The 17,070-nt window shown below is 43.2% G+C and overlaps 1 protein-coding gene and 1 pseudogene across 5 annotated transcripts in view; one reads left to right on the top strand and one right to left on the bottom strand.

Moving 5' to 3' along the window:
• The window catches only part of TASOR (transcription activation suppressor), an 81,037-nt gene extending 67,413 nt beyond the window's left edge, over positions 1 to 13,624 (bottom strand). For 2 of the 5 annotated variants that reach the window (XR_005009134.1, XM_036738575.1), the window contains exon 1: positions 5,427 to 5,566. The gene's annotated coding sequence lies outside the window, so the exon portion shown is untranslated. Of the gene's footprint in view, positions 1 to 5,426; positions 5,573 to 13,140; positions 13,219 to 13,605 lie in introns of those variants that run through there. The other 3 variants (XM_036738578.1, XM_036738580.1, XM_036738577.1) reach the window with 3 other exon arrangements.
• Positions 13,625 to 15,022: 1,398 nt separating this feature from the next.
• LOC118831771 lies at positions 15,023 to 15,482 on the top strand (annotated as a pseudogene).
• The last annotated feature ends 1,588 nt before the right edge of the window (positions 15,483 to 17,070 follow it).

Here is a 17,070-nt window from a genome sequence, read left to right as displayed (position 1 = left end):
CCTTCACCAGCTGGCCCTAACCTGTCATCCCAGACTCACTGACCTTTGCAATACCAACAAACTTCTCTCTGCTCAACATGATTAGCCTACATATTCCTCAGCACTCAGCACCATGCCTAATGAGCACATGCTAGGTGCTTCATAAATACTGACATGACATAACATCACTTTTTCCATGTCTCTGCATGGGCCATACCACATAACCACAACACACTTCCCACCTCACCTCCTCCTCAAGAGTCCTTCTCTCCCCTTAAGCACAATCTTCTGCACGAAGTCCTTCCTTCCTGATCTTCCCAACTGCTGCAGCCCACCCATCTAACTCAACTTGCTCACATTCTAATTCACCTTCATGTATTTGATGGTAAGCTCCTTGGGAGCAGAATTTGTTTCACTCTTTGTACCTGTATCCCCAGAGCTTAGCAGAGTACCTAGCACATATAGGTGCTTAATAAATGCTTACTGATTGATTGATTTCCCAACCAAAGAGACACCTCTCTGAAACTTCTCTATTTCTGTGGAGGGAACCATCATCCTTCTAGTCACACCAGTTCACAACCTCTCCTTCACATCACAAATGAAATCAATCATCATCAAATCCTGTCACTTTTTTCACCAACACATAGCCTGCACCTGTCCAGCCAGCAGCCTCTTACCCAAACAGTGGCAACAGAATCTCATTTCTGGCCTGTCTCCATTCTCTCACGTCTCCAAATCCAACTTCCACAAAACTCCTAGTTGCTTTCCTAAAATGCAAGTCAGGCCACATCCTTCTCCTACTCTATCAATTCCAGTAGCTCTATTATCTCTGAGATCACATAAAACTCCAGAGCCTGGTCTTTAAACCTGATTCACAAGCTGGCTACAACCCCACCTGCTTCAATTCAGTGAAACCAGCTTCACTGCTGTGCCTCACACATGCTCTCAGAGCCTTTACCCAGGCTGTCTTCCATGCCTAGAACGCATTTTCTCCTTATTTAGGCCTCTTAGACTCCCTAGTGGCCTTCAGAACATATTCAAGGGCTACCTCTTCTAGGAATCCTTCCCAGTCGCTGGAAACCTCCCCCAAATTGCATTGTAGATATTCTGTATACTTATCTGAATACATGTTGCATCCACCAACAAAATAAAGTCTCTGAGGATAACATTGTTTCATTTTTATCTCCGCCTCCCTACCGCTTAGCATAACGGCTAACTCATAGTTGCAACAGTTTAACAATTCTACAGGAGGGGAGGATAAACACTGTGCTGGGCATTAAGTCCTTTCACAAATATTCTCTCATTTGATGCTCACAATTCTGCAAACAGGGGTTAAATGACTTGCCCAGAGTCACACTGCAAGTAAGGGTCTTCAGCTGGTTCTGAATTCAAGTCTCACTAATGATTCCCCTATCTCTAGGGCAGCCCTCTCTCCTAAGCTCCAGTCCTCTTTCCGCTTGGCTCTTGGATATTTCAAACTGACTGTCCTGGATGCCTCTCAAATAAACATCCAAAACAGAATTCATCTTTCCTTCCCAACTCTCCTCTTCCTCACTTCCTTCTTACTGTTAAGGACAGCAGGAGGCTTGCTGCCTCAGTGCCATCTCCAACTCCCTCTTCCCCACATTCAGTCCACAGCCAGCCAGTTGCCAAGTCTTATACTTCCTAACCTGGCATCTCTAATGTAAACACATCCCCCACTCTGGTATCAAAGTGATTTTGCTAAAGCACATATCTGACCATCTCACTCCCTACTCGATAAACACCAGTGACTCCCTGTTATCTCCAGGACAAATATAAAATGCTCTCTTTGGCATTTAAAGCCAGTCACCACCTGGCCCTTTCCAACCCTCCCAGTTTCCTTACATTACACTTCCCTCTACAATCCAGGATCTCAACATATGCTACTCAATCTCCCCACTCTGTCCTTGCCTTTGCCCTGGCCATCCCCCATACTTGGAACACCCTTCCTCCTCACCTCCACTTCATGCTTGTCTTGGCTTCCTTCAAGACTCAACTCAAATTCCACCTTCAGGAGGTTCTTCCCAGCCCTCCCTACCGCTTGTGCCTTCCCCCTGAGGTTCCCTTCTATTTGTGCTATGTCCATCTTGTAGATAGAGTTGTTTTGGCATGTTGTCCCCTCCATTAAAATATCAGCTCCTGGAGGGAATGGACCATGTTTTTCCCTTTCTGAAACTTGTCTTGGGGGAACCACTAAACCCTCCCTCTAACCTATGAGTGTTACTTTCTTAACGTTAACTGTCCCATTCCAACTGAATAGATCACTAAATATAGCAATAATCTGACACAACTTAATCACCTTTGGGGAATACCTTGGTATCACAGAATTTTTCACATACAGGGGAGGGACCAGACTTGTGGTTGCACTAGTAAAGGTAATTCCCTCTCTGCAACTTACATTCTTAATTGCATAAAGACAGGTCAAAAATCTGATACCACAAACATCTGAAGAGAGATGATGAAAGTTTCATTTCTTCAAGAACAATCACCCAGAATGTGGATATGCAGGTAGTCTGCAGGAGGCTACAAATTCCCCTAAAATTCTCCTTGCTTATATAGTTTTTAAAAAAAGAACAAGTGAGTGCAAGGTTTTACAGGTGCTAATCTTTAAGCCACATCCTGATCCTCTTCTTAAAAAAAAAAAAAAAAGCCCAGTACCATAACAGATTAGTCAAAACATTCTGTTGGCTCAAGGAAATCAGTTTCTATGACAAAATTGAGGGGTCACCTAGAGTTAAGGTTCCAACCTACAAAAAGCTGGAGGCGGCTTCAAACAGCCCTGATTCCATTTGGGACTGATACCTTTTTACTAGCACAGTGGTATCAAACTCAAAATAAAAATGGGGGCCATTAATTCTTCTATTAAGGATCCCTGTGGGCTGCGTATTGACTTAAATTTTGATGGGGTGCTTGGATGCTTGTGCTTGGACCCCAATTCCAAAATCACATTTCTCCCCCAGCCCAAGGACACTGTGCCTAGCAATAATTCATGAGTGGGTCCCAGTAAGACAAACTACCTTTCCCCACAATTACTCATGATTGGGCCCAGTAAAAAAAAAAAAAAATCTATCTTTCCCTGTCACAAGAACAAGCTGACCTCTGAAGAAATTCTCTTGTAAAAACAGGACTATCTTGTAACAACAGAATCATCCTGTATTGATTCCCAAAGTTACTGTATACAATCCAGAGGTCAAGCTATACACGTCAACTCTCAAAGCCATCTTGCTACAGATGTAACAGACCAAAAATACGTCCCTGAGAAACCCCTTCCCGGGGTCTCCAGTAGTGAATAACACCTGTGACGGAGATTGTAAATTATCACCTTATTAGTGTATCTGCCAGATAATCCATTACTTTTCCTATGTAAGCTCTGGCATCATTCCTGTTAGGCTGCAAGTTCCCTAAGGAGCTCTGCCCACCAGACTGATGTTACAATAAACCTCTGCCACCTTGACTTAAAGAATGCTTGAGTCCATGAATTCATTTCAGACGACCCTATCTAGTCCCTGGTCCTTGAGGGGTCCCTGAGCCCCTCAAACCACATCAGTTTTAAAATGTAATATATGTTTTGTTACATTTTTTATTTATTTTGTTCACTATTTCCCAATTGTATTTTAATCTGGTTCAAGCCCTACTTGGCTGGGAGTGCTGGAGGCTGAGTGAAGTCTGCAGGTCCCGTCTGGCCCCTCTGGCCTAGAGCACTGAGAGGTTACTTGCCAGAAGGCAGGACTCAAACCCAGGCCATCCTAGCTCCAAGGCCAATTCTCCAGTTAGTCACCTCCTATACCCTTCCACATAATGTGAAGAAGTTTTAATTCAGAACTCAATCACTACCTTCATTTGCCCATCAACTTTCAATAAGGGTCACTTCACATCTGGAATGAGCACATACTTGTGCTTTCCACAGGTCATTATTTTCTAGCCATTCTTGGGGTCATGTCAGCTCACAGCAGCCCCTGCCTCCAATCTAAGACACAGTCACAGATTAAAACTGGGAAGGATGTGAGTGGTCTCCACAGGGGTCTCTCGGGTCTATGCGCAGACTTTAGAGGGCTCTGCACCCTTGCCATGGAAATAAATTACAGATTTATGTTATTTCATGCATTTAAAAACTTTTTTTCCTGAGGAGGAGTCCAGAGGCATTGCCAGCCTGCCAAAGGGATCCCTTACACAAAAATGGCTGAGAACCTCTGACCATACCCAACCCACTTCAGAAAAGAATCTTATCTACATCACAGTTTTTTCTTACATGAAGCCTAAATGTAACTTCTTGCACTTTTACCCATTGCTACTACTTCGATATAACAAAGCCTCCTGCTGCATGACACCCTTTCAAATACCTGACTTACATCAGCCCTGAATCTTCTCTTTTCCAAGGCCATACAGTCCCAAATTCCTTCAATTGACTCTCACATTAGGACACGATCTAGAGGCCCTTTGCCTTCCTGGTCACCTTCCTCTGGATACCCTCCAGCTTAATGATGTCTTCCGAAAATGTGGTTTCCAGAACACAAAACTCCAAATAACAATCAGACCAGGGCTCAAAGCAATGAGACTATCGTCAGCCCCTCATGCCTGGAAAGGGCGTCTCTCTTACTACAGCCTCAGGATCGCTTCTTTTCCATGGCTACCATTAATTATCACACTCCTGATCGAGTTGGCTTTATATACCCAGAGCTTTTCAGAAACTGTTCTCTGGTCAAATGAGATTTGTGAAGTTGTTTCTAAAGCTATACAATACTTTACATTTATCCCTATTAAATTCCATCTCATTTGTTGTTCTAGCCTGTCAAGAGCTTTCTGAATTCTGACTCTATGTAGAGTTAACTATCCCAGGGCTATGCTGGAGCCAGTTGCAAGTCTCTCTTGAGAGTCAACTGTTAAATTTTCGGTCTGAGCATTTACACATCAGACAGCATCGAGCACTACAAATCAAGGCTGGGGTGAGTACATTCCAGAGAGACAATTATTAAAACATTTACCAACATACCATGGCTATCCCTCATCAGCAAATTTCAAAAACATATAATCTATATCCTTTTATTCAAATCACTTAGTAAAATGTCAGAAATCTTGGGACTGCGTTCAGATACCTGAGGCATGCCACTGGAGACCTATATCTATGATGATGAAATCCCATTGATGACACTGAGTCCATTCATTCAACCAATTCCAAATCCATCTAACTATACTATGGTCTAGCCCAAGTCACTCCCATCTCCTCCACAATAATAGCATGAGAGATTGTGAGAATTCAACCATTAATGAACATACTACCAAATAAGAAAATTTTCATTTTCTTTATTTCAATTTACTCAAAGATGTTATGATAGTTTAAGGGGGAAAATGTAAAATGTATTTCACTTATTTACAAAGTCAGAAACTGTTAAAAATGCCTACTATAAATATATTTATTAAGAACCTACCTCCTTTTCCAAAAGCTCATTATGAACCAAACTAGCCCGTCTGTAGTTAAAATTAGTCACTGATCCTGGCTCAAGGTAAGATGAGTGTAGAACTTTCAGAATATCTTCGAACTCTCGGGTGCCTGACGTTACTGGCTGAAAAAGTGCTAAAAATTTAGAAAATAAAATAAAGGCATACAGATTAGCAACTTTTTAAAGTATCTGTTATTAATACTTTTTTTAATTATTGGAGGGTGGGGCGGTTAAACATAAACAATTTGAAATAACATTAAAAGAAACCAAGACATACCAAGTCTTTTCTTCTTCACAAATCACCAAACAACCACTTGACAATTCAGTGTGTAGCAAGAGAGGAAATAGTGAAATCAGTTCTTTCCAATTACTAATAAATAAACTGGCCAAATGTTTCAATCAAGGAAGTTCCAAGTAGTTAAAATCAGAGTGGTGTAGGTTTTGCAAACTTTAAGGCCATTAAAAAGAACAAATCAAATTTTGTCTTTTTTAAATAATTATATACTGTTCATCATAGAGTGCGAGCCTTAAAGCTTTAAAATATTAAATAAAATACTATAAAATAAAAAAGACCTGGTATTAGAATTTAAGTAAGAATATGATACATCTTAATGATATTTAGGCAGTATCTACCTGTAGCTATACATATCAGAACCATAGAAAAGTTATGGCAAATGTGATTACTGGAAAACAACCTCTCTTAGAACTTCATTTTTTCTTTTTGCCATAAATTTGATTGACCTTGACTCCTTTTCAGTTAGCTGATATGGTGACATAATGAATAGTTAAATATATTGTTCTTGTAACCCTAGCAGTTATAATATCATAAAGAAATAACTCAGGTTGGGGATTTTGTACTATCCTGAACTTAAGTTTCTTCACTTGAAAACTTGGATTTTTGTGTCCTAACCTACTGAATCTTCATTTGTAGAAGAGCTTATTACCATTAAACAAAGTAGCACACTAATTTATTAGCATGCTATTTATACATGGCTCATTACATGGATTTAGATAATCATTTCAAATTACAGCAAATTTGATTAATGAAAAGCAACCTAAACTCACCGTGAAAGAGAAAAAAATAAAATTATCAAACTTACTTATGCAAACTTACAAATCTATTCAAAACTGCACGACTAGCTTATTGATGTTAAATTCAACTTTTAGTTATGAAAAATCAAATAACTTAAGATGTACATAAATTTTTTATAAAATTTCAAATCTGAATTCAGCAACATAATATTAATATAATCATGAAGGTTCCAAAAAAGAGCAAGTTTCAGAAAAAACATTCTCTCTGGTTTTTCCAGGCCTTCACCTCTCTGCATTATCCAAATATGATGAAGACTATAGCAAAGGTACATGCAACAATACATCGCTATGTTGCTAATGGGTTTAAAAATATGCGTATTACAATTCTCTTCTAAGCCTTTTTTTTTAAATAAATTTTCTCTCTCTACTCAATAGGGCTGAAAAAAAAAAACAAACTCATTTTCCAGGGCCCACATCTTTTAAAATAATAAGAAGCCCTGCGTCAGATTGGAAAATCTGGACTGCGATTATGGCTCTGCATTACTGTGTGGCCTTGTTTAAGTCAGTCACCACTCACCCTGTCTGTTTTATCTATAAAGTGAAAGAAATGGCGTAAGGCATCCCTTCTAGTTCTAGGATCCATTTACCATTTGTTGGATTATAAATTAAAACTTGGTTCAAACCATTCAAAGCAGCATAAAAATAGGGTTTTTTTTTAAATTAAATCATGCTGCATGTCCCAAGAAGGCCCGATGTTTATCACAAAAAAATTTACTTTATTCTCTCCCCAAAAGACAATTCCCACCCTTAACATCTTAAAAACAAACAAAATGGCCACACACTAACTAGACTGTGAATAAGAAAACAGTCCCTGAATGAAATATGGGGGATGGAAGGGAGGAAATCAGTTCAGGTGTTTTTAAATTATTTCCTAGTCAAAATTCCTGCATCCTTTGTCAATTTAAAACAATTCAGATTCACAAATATTTTATTTATTAAGAATATCTAAGTTAAAATGTGAATGAATATATTAACATTCTTTGATACAAATGATGTGTTTGACAAGTGTGAGCACAGTGCCTAGCACTTAATAAATGCTTAGTTCCATTTCCCTTACAAAAATTAAGCTAATAAATTGCAGACAGTTCTTGCTTCAAGTAAGTTGGAATTATTCAAATTCCAGGAAAGAATTCTGAAAGAAATCTGCATTCCAAAAGATAACTATTTGGAACTCAAAATTTTAAATAAAAAGTTTTTAAAAATTTAAAAAGAAGATATCTACATTAGCTTTATCGTACAGTACCATGCTCTCTCCACACCTGTCCCTCAGCTAGGTGCACCATACCTCCACCAAAAAAAAACTAAACTAAACTAAAAAACCAAAGCCAAAAGACTGTGGCCACTAGGCCACCACCTCTGCCTAATTGGTGTTGGCTCCTTCCTAAGCCAGCTCGTTACATAAAAACAGCTTTACTGGAAGATCTTCAGAATGAGCCACTTATGTAAAGCAGATGTGTCACCATTTTCAATAAGTACTTGATTTCCAGCACCGCAGCTAAAGTTGGTGTTGCCAATTTCATCTTTATCACCTCTTAAGATGTCCCTAAAGTTGAGTACAGCAGAAACAATATCCTTGAGAAAATGATAATACTTTTTCTCCAAACAAATAAGAGCTTACTTTATGTAGATCACTATTTTTTTTTTGATGAACCAAATTTAAATGTCTAAGCAGATAAATTATTTGGTCCACACCTGTGATTTCATGTAGGCAACTCTGGGTGAGGAAACTCTCACTCTCAAGGAAGATGAATAACTATTTATGCAATATCTAGCCTTAGGTAGGAGCCTAAGAAGATACAGTTAAGGATCACACAGCGACTCCAAGTTTGACATTGGTGAGGAAGCAAAGCTAGACTGAGTCCTGACTCCAGGTCCACTATGCCAAGCTAAATCACTTAAGAAAACAACTATTCAATCTTTAACAGCATCCTTAATGATTTACTCCTATTGTTAATATATTTTTATCAAGTTTCTATTCCAGCAACCTATCCTCTTGAAAAGTTATGATTTAGTCTAACATGCAAAAAAAAATTCAATATTAAAACTCCTGTTTTCCACACTCAAAAATAGTTCATCTACTTCAGAGCAGTCAGTGACCTTAGAAATTGGACCTTCAATCTAACCCACTTTAATATTCAATAAGAGCAAACTGAGGCCCAGAAGGCAGATGATAAACTACCCAGGGTTGTTATCTTGCCCCAAACCAAGTGTCCCATTCACTTCTCTTCAGGACAAAATTTCACCTACAAATTATATACTTAGCACTTTATACAAAGGAATCAGTTTCCAAACATCTATTAGCTTCCAAATTTGACAAGCTAAAATCTACTGAAATAGACAGTGAGTTCTTTGCACTGTCAAAAGTAATACATTGTTGAGTAGGGCATAATGCAAGTTAATAAGCACTGACTAAAAAATTCCTGAACTGTTCTGCATATCAAAAACCTACCTTGCTACCCTATGAAATACATCATCTCAGTAGAGATTTTCTTGTCCTCCATTCATTTCACAGGTGAAACTAAGGGATGGAAATGGGAACTGGCTCTGACCCCAAGTTCACATGGCCTATCTAAGTGGCAGAGACTAGAACCTAGGTATCTTTTCATTTCTCTTGTATTCCTCCCAATTCACCCATGCTACCCTTCATAATCAATTGCTTAAGTATGGCCTTCAAAACAAGTTGCCCAGAAGCTGGGACATGATGGGAGCTGTCCTGAAGCTTCAAAAGTAAATATAGCTGGTTGACCACCTTCGATATTTCTCTAAATAGGCTAATTCTAGATGATAACATAGAACAGAAGGAATATGGCCTAGGGGCCAGAAGACCTAGCTCTCCTGGATCAGCCACCTGATTTTTTGATCAAATCAACTTAACCTCTGCCTCAAGTGCAAAATGTGAAATGACATTTAATCAGTCGATTAAAAAGTTGTGTTTTAATTTGGACCTAGGCCCAAAGAGCAATCAAACTGCATACCTTTTGATCCAGTAATACCACTACTAGGTCTGTATCCCAAAGAGATCATAAAAAAAGGGAAGAGGACCCACATGTACAAAATTATGTATAGCAGCTCTTTTTGTAGTGGGGTGGTACCTATCAACTGCGGAATGGCTGAACAAATTGCAGTATATGAATGTAATGGAATACTATTGTGCTATAAGAAATGATGAGCAGGTAGATTTCAGGAAAACCTGGAAAGACTTACATGAACATGAATTGATGCCAAGTGAATGTTGTGTGATGATCAACTATGATAGACTTAGCTCTTCTCAGCAATACAATGACTCAGGACAATTCTAAAAGACTCATAATGGAAAATGCCATACACATCCAGAGAAAGAATTATGGCGTTTGAATGCAGATCAAAGCATATTATTTTCACTTTTTTTGTCTTTTTGTGGTTTTTCCCTTTTGTTCTGTTTTTTCTTCCAGAACAAGACTACTGGGGAAATATGTTTAATATGATTGCACCTTTATCACATTGCTTTCAGTCTTGGGGAGGAGAAAGAGAAAAATGTGGAACTCAAAATCTTATTTAAAAAAATGGTGAACACTATACATGTAATTGGAAAAAATAAAATACTATTTACCAAAAAAAGCTGTACTTTGTTTATAGTGAGAATATTTGTGAAGGTGTTTTTATCAACCATAAAGCACCAAAGAAACATAAGGCATTTATTATTTTACCAATAACATTTACTGGCAGTATGAAACATACCATAATTTAAGACTATATTAAAACATCTGACAGGACTTTTTAAGTTAGTCCATTGAAAACTCAGACTGTTGGTCATGGGATATCAAGATCTTTCCTTCTATCCAGTTCTACCAACTTGCTTATTAAGAAATAATGTGGAATATACTGTGATCCTTAGGTGACATGCTGGTTTAATTCTGCTGAAATGTTTTCTTTTTCCTTTCTATTCAGCTAAAAGAGATAGTCACTGGATATGGGAAAAGATATCTGGAAACAAAAGGTGATGCAAAAATAAAAGATACTAATCAAAATTAATTTTTAAATTCAGAAAATCATTCCTAAATTGCATTATACTAAAAGGTACAAATTGTGGGAAATGAATCTAACTAGAACAATTATTTAAGATGCCAGAGGGATAGCTTCAAGAATATGAACTGACCCCCAAAGACAAATATGGATAACTGACTGACTAGAGTTTTGGGGAAAGTAGCAAATTCAGCTTTTCAGTTAATCAAGTGTCAGCTGTATAGGATCCAGGAACAAAGTTGGACCTTTGTAACATTTTGGCTACGTTACGTATGTTACATTCCACTATAAAGAACAACCTAACCAAAAATAAAGCATGAAAAAAAATTTAATGCATGTTAGTCTAAAGAGCTGAGTCTCTAATGTGGGAACATGTTTAACATGGTGGCACATGTATAATCTATATCAGATTGCTTGCCATCTTGGGGAGGTAGAGGGGAGGGAGAGAGAAAAATTTGGAACTCAAAATCTTATAAAAAAATCAAGGCTAAAAACTATCTTTACACATAATTTTTAAAAAAATTATATTAAAAATAAAGTTTAAAAATGTTTAAAAAGACTAATTTATGTTAAGTACCACCTCTGACAGGTTTTCCCCAATTCCATGATCTTCTAAAGTCCCCCCAAAGTTACCATAGACCTACTCTGTATTTACTGATTTAGGTGGATACAACTTCTGTAGGTCCATGTTGTCTTCCCCCCAAAAAATGTAAGCTTTTTAAAGACAAAGAAATAAAGAGTTGAGACTCCGGCGTTGCTTAAAGTTTCTAAATTGAAACTAACTTCTTGGTGTCCAAACTTGTCATTTTGAGTCCCCTTGAGTTTCAAACATCTGATACTTCCAGTGACTGTAAATGAAAACTCATTCAAAGAATGTCAGCTTTCTTCAGTCAAATCTCCCTTTCAAGATTCTAAAGAAAATGTTTCCTTAATTCAACAGAAGTTATTTCTGACCAAGTGCTACTGTTACGAATCAAACTCAACATGCTCCTTGGGTACTATGCTAAGTAATTAAACATGCTCAAACAGAAGAAATACACAAGCGCCCTCAACTTATGTCTTCAAAGTCTGGAACAACAAAGGACATAAATGAGAAATAGTTTATACAGGTGGCAAATCCTCTCTCTAACACCCCTGTATACAAAATCAAGATTTTGCTAACCAGAAGTCATAACTGCCTGAGTTCTTAAGCAAAATAATTCTGATCTTACATCACCTTTAATAATTTCTAATGGTCAAGATGCTGGGATGGATTATGAAAAATCAGAGGGTCTTCCCCATTTTTCCAATCAAGTTCTTATTCAAGAAGCACCACGAAAACCTGAATTTTTCTCATAAAGTTTCCAGGCAAGTCTTTGAGGGTGAAGGCAGAGGATGAGGGGGAGAAAATTTGGAACTCAAAAACTTGTGGAACTGAGTGTCATAAATGAAAAAAAAAATTAATTTTTAAAAAATAAAGTTTCCAGGTAAGCACCAATCAATAAAGTCCATGATGATGAAACACTCAATATAAGAATACTGAATATCCTAACCAAAATGTCTTTTTGCTATGTGGAACAGCTGTTGTTCACAACCTATTTAGGTAACTTCCAAATTTACTTTTATCCAAGATTTCATCGAGTCTGGTACCTTCTTCCCAGCAAGAAACTTTTCATCCTTTGTCACTAAGGAAGGATGGAAAAATACCATTTCCCAAAGGATCAACAAGCCCAGGAGGGAATTATTAAAAAGGTTTTGTATTACATAATCCCTCAATTGCTTCCATTTTTAATTTGCTCAATTTAAGTCTACATGTTTTCCACAACCAATGATTATGAATTTAAGCCCTGAAAGCGTCATTTTCCCCCAACCCTTCGAACTGTTCAAAAACCAAGAACCCCGTGCTGGAAGCTCAATTCTGGTTGAGGCCGATGACCTTGGGAGACGCCTGGCTTGGCTCTAAAGCATTTTTCCCAAAGAGGATCTCCATCCACCAGCCCTTCCCGGCCGCGGCTCCAGGGTCAAAACCCCAGGACCACCCCGGCTCCATGCCCCAGGTCCGGACACATGAACCCGCGCGTTCTCTGGGCCGACAAACCCACGGGCCGCCGGGCCAGCCTTCATGGATCTCGGGTCCGTTCCCGCCTGTCTGAGAGCTGGCACTCGCTGCTCCGACCCCACGGACGACGCGGTCCCCGGGGTCACTCACCACGGACCACGTGTCCGAACCCGCACCGGGTTTCGCAGGGCTCCTCCCCCCCTACCAGCGCCGTTACTGCTCCCATCAGACCGGCGGGGAAACTGAGGCAGGCGGCCCCTGGGCACAAGCTCCTTCCATCCCCTCTTCCCCGCCCGGCAGCCCTCGGGCCGCCCGTTAACTTTCGGTTCCTTTCCCCGCGGCGCTGGCACTTTCGCGCAGGTCCGGGGCGGGGTACTGGGGGGGCAGGGGCCGCAGCCCGCCGGCGCGCGCGGAGGGGAGCTCTGAGCCCAGGCCGCCCAGGCCGCCCCGGCCCGCTGGCGAGCGCGCGCGGACGGAGCAAGTGGGGCAGGGGACGCGCGTGGGCGGGGGCGCGCGTGGGGCGGGGTGGCAGGGGAGGAGGGGGGGCGGGGCGGACGCTAGGAGCACCACCTTTCTTTTCCCGGCTCTTCCTGGGGATCTGGAAGTTCCTCCTAACGGGCAGCTCGTCGGGCCCGCGGGCCAGGGCCAGGGCCGCCGTCACCGCCGCTGCCGCCGCGCCACCCGCCTCGGACTCCGATCCCAGGCCGCGGCCGAGCCCCAGGCTGAGGCCCAGGCCGCGGGCCCGAGCCCGGCCCGAGGCCGCCGCCGCGTCCCCGCCTCCGCCATTTTGTGAGGCGGCCTCGGGCTCCGGGGCGGCCGGGCCTCTGGGCGGGGACGCGGCTCCCGCTCCCGCCGCCGCCGCCGCCGCCGCAGCCTCCATGGCCGGGCCGGGGGCCCCGGGGGAGGAGGGGCGGGAGCTGTCCGCTGCTGCTCGGCCGCCGCCGCTGCTTCCGCCCGGCCCCGCCCTCCCTCCTCTGACTGACTGACTGACCGACTGACCGACCGACTAACCGACCAACTCACTGACTGACTCACGGACAGACGGACGGACGGACGCTCGCGCTCCCCGGGACCGCCGCCGCAGGAGCCGCCGCTGCCACCGCGCCGCCGCCGCAGCCCCTGGCGTGCTCGCGTCCGGCGCCGGGGGCGGAACCTAGCGCGGCCGCTCGGCCAATGGCGCCGCAGCGGCAGCTAGAGAAGCCGGGAGGAGCTCGTGCACGGGCCTCGGGTTCCTGAGAGGGGGCGGGGCTCTGGGGAGCCTGCCAAAGAGAGGGCGCGGGAGGGGCGGGGCTCGGGGGAGCCGGCCAAAGGGAGCGCGCGGGAGGGGCGGGGCTACGTGCAGGGGTGGGGTTAGGGGAGGCGGGGCTACTGAGAGCTGCCCAAAGGCTTTGCTCCGGAGGCGGGGCTAGACTGGGCTTCCAGCTGCTGATTGGGCCAGAGGCGGGCTACCCCCACCCTTTCCCCCTGCGCTGCGTGAAGGGGCCTCGGGGCTCCCTGATTGCAAGGCGCGGGCGTGGAGGGCGGAGCTGAATTCCAGAATGCTGCGGAGCATTCCGCGATCTCCCAAAGTGAAGGCTCGGCATCCTGTGGGGAGATGACCGGCAGCTAGAGCGAGCTTAGAGGTGGAAGCGACCCTAAGGCATCTAGTATGACCCCCTCGGTTTACCGGGTCTCAGTCTAGAGGAGGCAGTGAGATGACCCGGCGGCGGATCGAGTGCTTGGAAGACCAGAGTTCAAGTCCTGAGTATCTTTCTCCCCTATGGAGACCAGGGCACGTGCAGATCTTCTGTCTCTGTCCCTCTCCCCGCCCCCCCCACCCCCGCCAGTTTCTTCATCTGTAAAATGGGGCCAGTCAAACGGCCTACACTTGTAAAGGGGGTTGCAGACCTCAGGGGGCTGTTTTAGAAGTCTTGGACAGTTTTAAACTGTAGAAGCTGAGCTGTGGAAATGCTGCCTAGCGTTAATAGCATCCTCCGTAAAATGAGGGCTGGGGCCAGAGGAAGGTCAGGTGCATGCGGCTAGATGCAAAACCAGCTCAGCCCGAAACCCACGGAGCTCCGGAATGAATAAACACGAGGAGGACACCACCTTGCCCCTGCTGCCCCAACCTCTCACCACACCCTACGTATGGTCATGAACAGTATCCTTGAAAACTTTTCGCAAGGAGCAGGAGCCTTACTTGGCCAATCTGAATGTGTTGCAGTAGAGGCTTTACGTCCTTGGAAGTCAGAAGAGGAAAAGCCCTCTCCTGGGGTGTGAGCAAACTCATTGCCGTCAGTGCCAGAATCTAACCTGGATTCTAATCCACCTTCCTGTCTGTGTTATCTCCTCTCCGTAGTCTTTATGTAGCAATCAAATTCTCCTCCATTTTAATCCACAATACAAACAGTTCTTAAAATAAATTCCTATTGCCTTTCCGTCTCCGGGAGCCGCCACGAGTGCAGCCCCCACCATGTCGGCCCACCTGCAGTGGATGGTCCTTCGGAACTGCTCCAGCTTCCTGATCAAGCGCAACAAGCAGACATACAGCACCGAGCCCAACAATCTCAAGGTCCGAAACTCGTTCCGCTACAACGGGCTGATCCACCGGAAGACGGTGGGCATCGAGCCGGCCGAGATGGCAAGGGCGTCGTGGTGGTGCTGAAGTGGAGGGCAGGTCAGAGGAAGCCTGCCACTTCCTACGTGAGGACCACAATCAACAAAAATGCCCGGGCCACACTCAACAGCGTCCGGCACATCATCCGCAAGAATAAATACCGGAAAGATCTCCGCGTGGCTGCTCTACGCAGGGCCAGCGCCATCCTTCGAAGCCAGAAGCCAGTGGTGGTGAAGAAGAAGCGAACCCACCCACCCAAGAGCACCTAAGGTGCCAGGCCTGCCTTTGGCTAATAAAGTCAGTCTGCCCAAAAAAATAAAGTCCTATTAAACCCTCCCCCCCACCAAAAAAAAGGCTGGATGAGATGATTTCTGAAGTCCTTTGCCTAAGGGATAGTATGTTCCAGGCTGCACATGTGAATGTATGGAGAACAGAAGCTACCCACCCAGTCCAACAACTATTTATTAAGTTAGCACCTCCCATACTTGAGGCATTTTGGAAAGTGCTGGGGATCCGGAAACAGAAATAAAACAGCTTCTGTCCTGAGGAGCCCAAATTAATTAAGGAAAGACAACCAATAATGCTAGTTCTCTTTTATTGCCTAAATGGTCAATTAAAAAAAGGTACAGAAAAGATGAAGTGCTTTCTGCCCTATTTGTGAGCACTTTTAACTTGACCAGTCTCACTCAGAAAGTCAGTTGTAGAGATTCTCTCCGAAGCTGCCATGGGCCAGGTGACGGACTGTGTGTGTGTCTCGTCCAAGGAAGGCTGGCTCCTCACCAGGTTGGCTGGAAAGACCAGAGGGGAGGATACTGAGGTTTTGGGGGGCATAGTAACTGTGGAAGACCATATTCTAAACTGAAGAGGAGTGCTATGACTTTGAAGGAAGGACTTACAGAAGGCTTTAAAATATTACAGTCTAGGAAAAGCTCATGTTTTTAGAATGATCTAAGGTTAGCCAAGCACATGTTATCTCCATGGAGCTTTACAATGACCCCAAGAAGTATCCTTATTCCCATTTTATAGGTCAAAAAATGAGCTCAAAAGGCCTAAGCAACTTGCCCAAGGTTATATGGCTACCATGTGTCTGAGGTGAGATTTGAACTCAGGTCCTTGACGCTATGCCAAATCAATCATTCAACATGTATTTATTTAGTAAGCACTTTCTCTGTTATCATCACTGTGCTAGGTGTTGAGGATACAAATTGGTTGGTTGGTTGGTTGATTATTGTCCTACATTCTCAAAAAGGACCAAAATGATATCACTATGCTAGAGTCAAGTTTCAGTGTGTCTAACTATGGCTGATCAGACCAATACAAGCTCAGAATGCCCTACCACAGGTCCGGCACAAATAGTCCATGTGAACATTTGGGGTGTATTTTCTAGATTTGCATATCCTGCATTTGCTTTGAGCTATTTCAATTCTGCTTTGCTCATAGAGCACAGCACCTTCTCTGATGCGGGCATGCCATGCTGAGCAGTCCTGTGCCAGTGTCTCCCATGTCACACAATCAGAGAGACCTTGAAAGTGTCCTTCTGTCACTTCTTCTGACCACCATGTGAACACTTGGTGTGAGTTCTCCATAAAAGTCTTTGGCAAGTATACGTTTTGCATTCAAACAAATATACAGAGAATGAAACAGTCCCTACTCATGTGTCTACCATGGGCCAGGTGCTGTTTTGAGTCCTGAGGATAAAAAAAAAATAAAAGCAAATAGTTTCAGCCATGCAGGGCCTCTCCTTTTAACTTGGCAGACACCTTTGGCTTTATGTAAGAGACAGCAATTGAGTAGAGCAAGGCTGTCCAAAATGTGGCCACACCTCCATGTAGCCCCTCTTTGGGCTATTTCCCAGTGAACTCTGGGTAAGATACCTGCAAAGTAGATACAAAAAGTACATGTTC

Source organism: Trichosurus vulpecula, chromosome 9, assembly GCF_011100635.1.
Source record: "Trichosurus vulpecula isolate mTriVul1 chromosome 9, mTriVul1.pri, whole genome shotgun sequence".
NCBI lineage: Eukaryota > Metazoa > Chordata > Mammalia > Diprotodontia > Phalangeridae > Trichosurus > Trichosurus vulpecula.
This window is presented reverse-complemented; position numbering and strand designations above follow the sequence as displayed.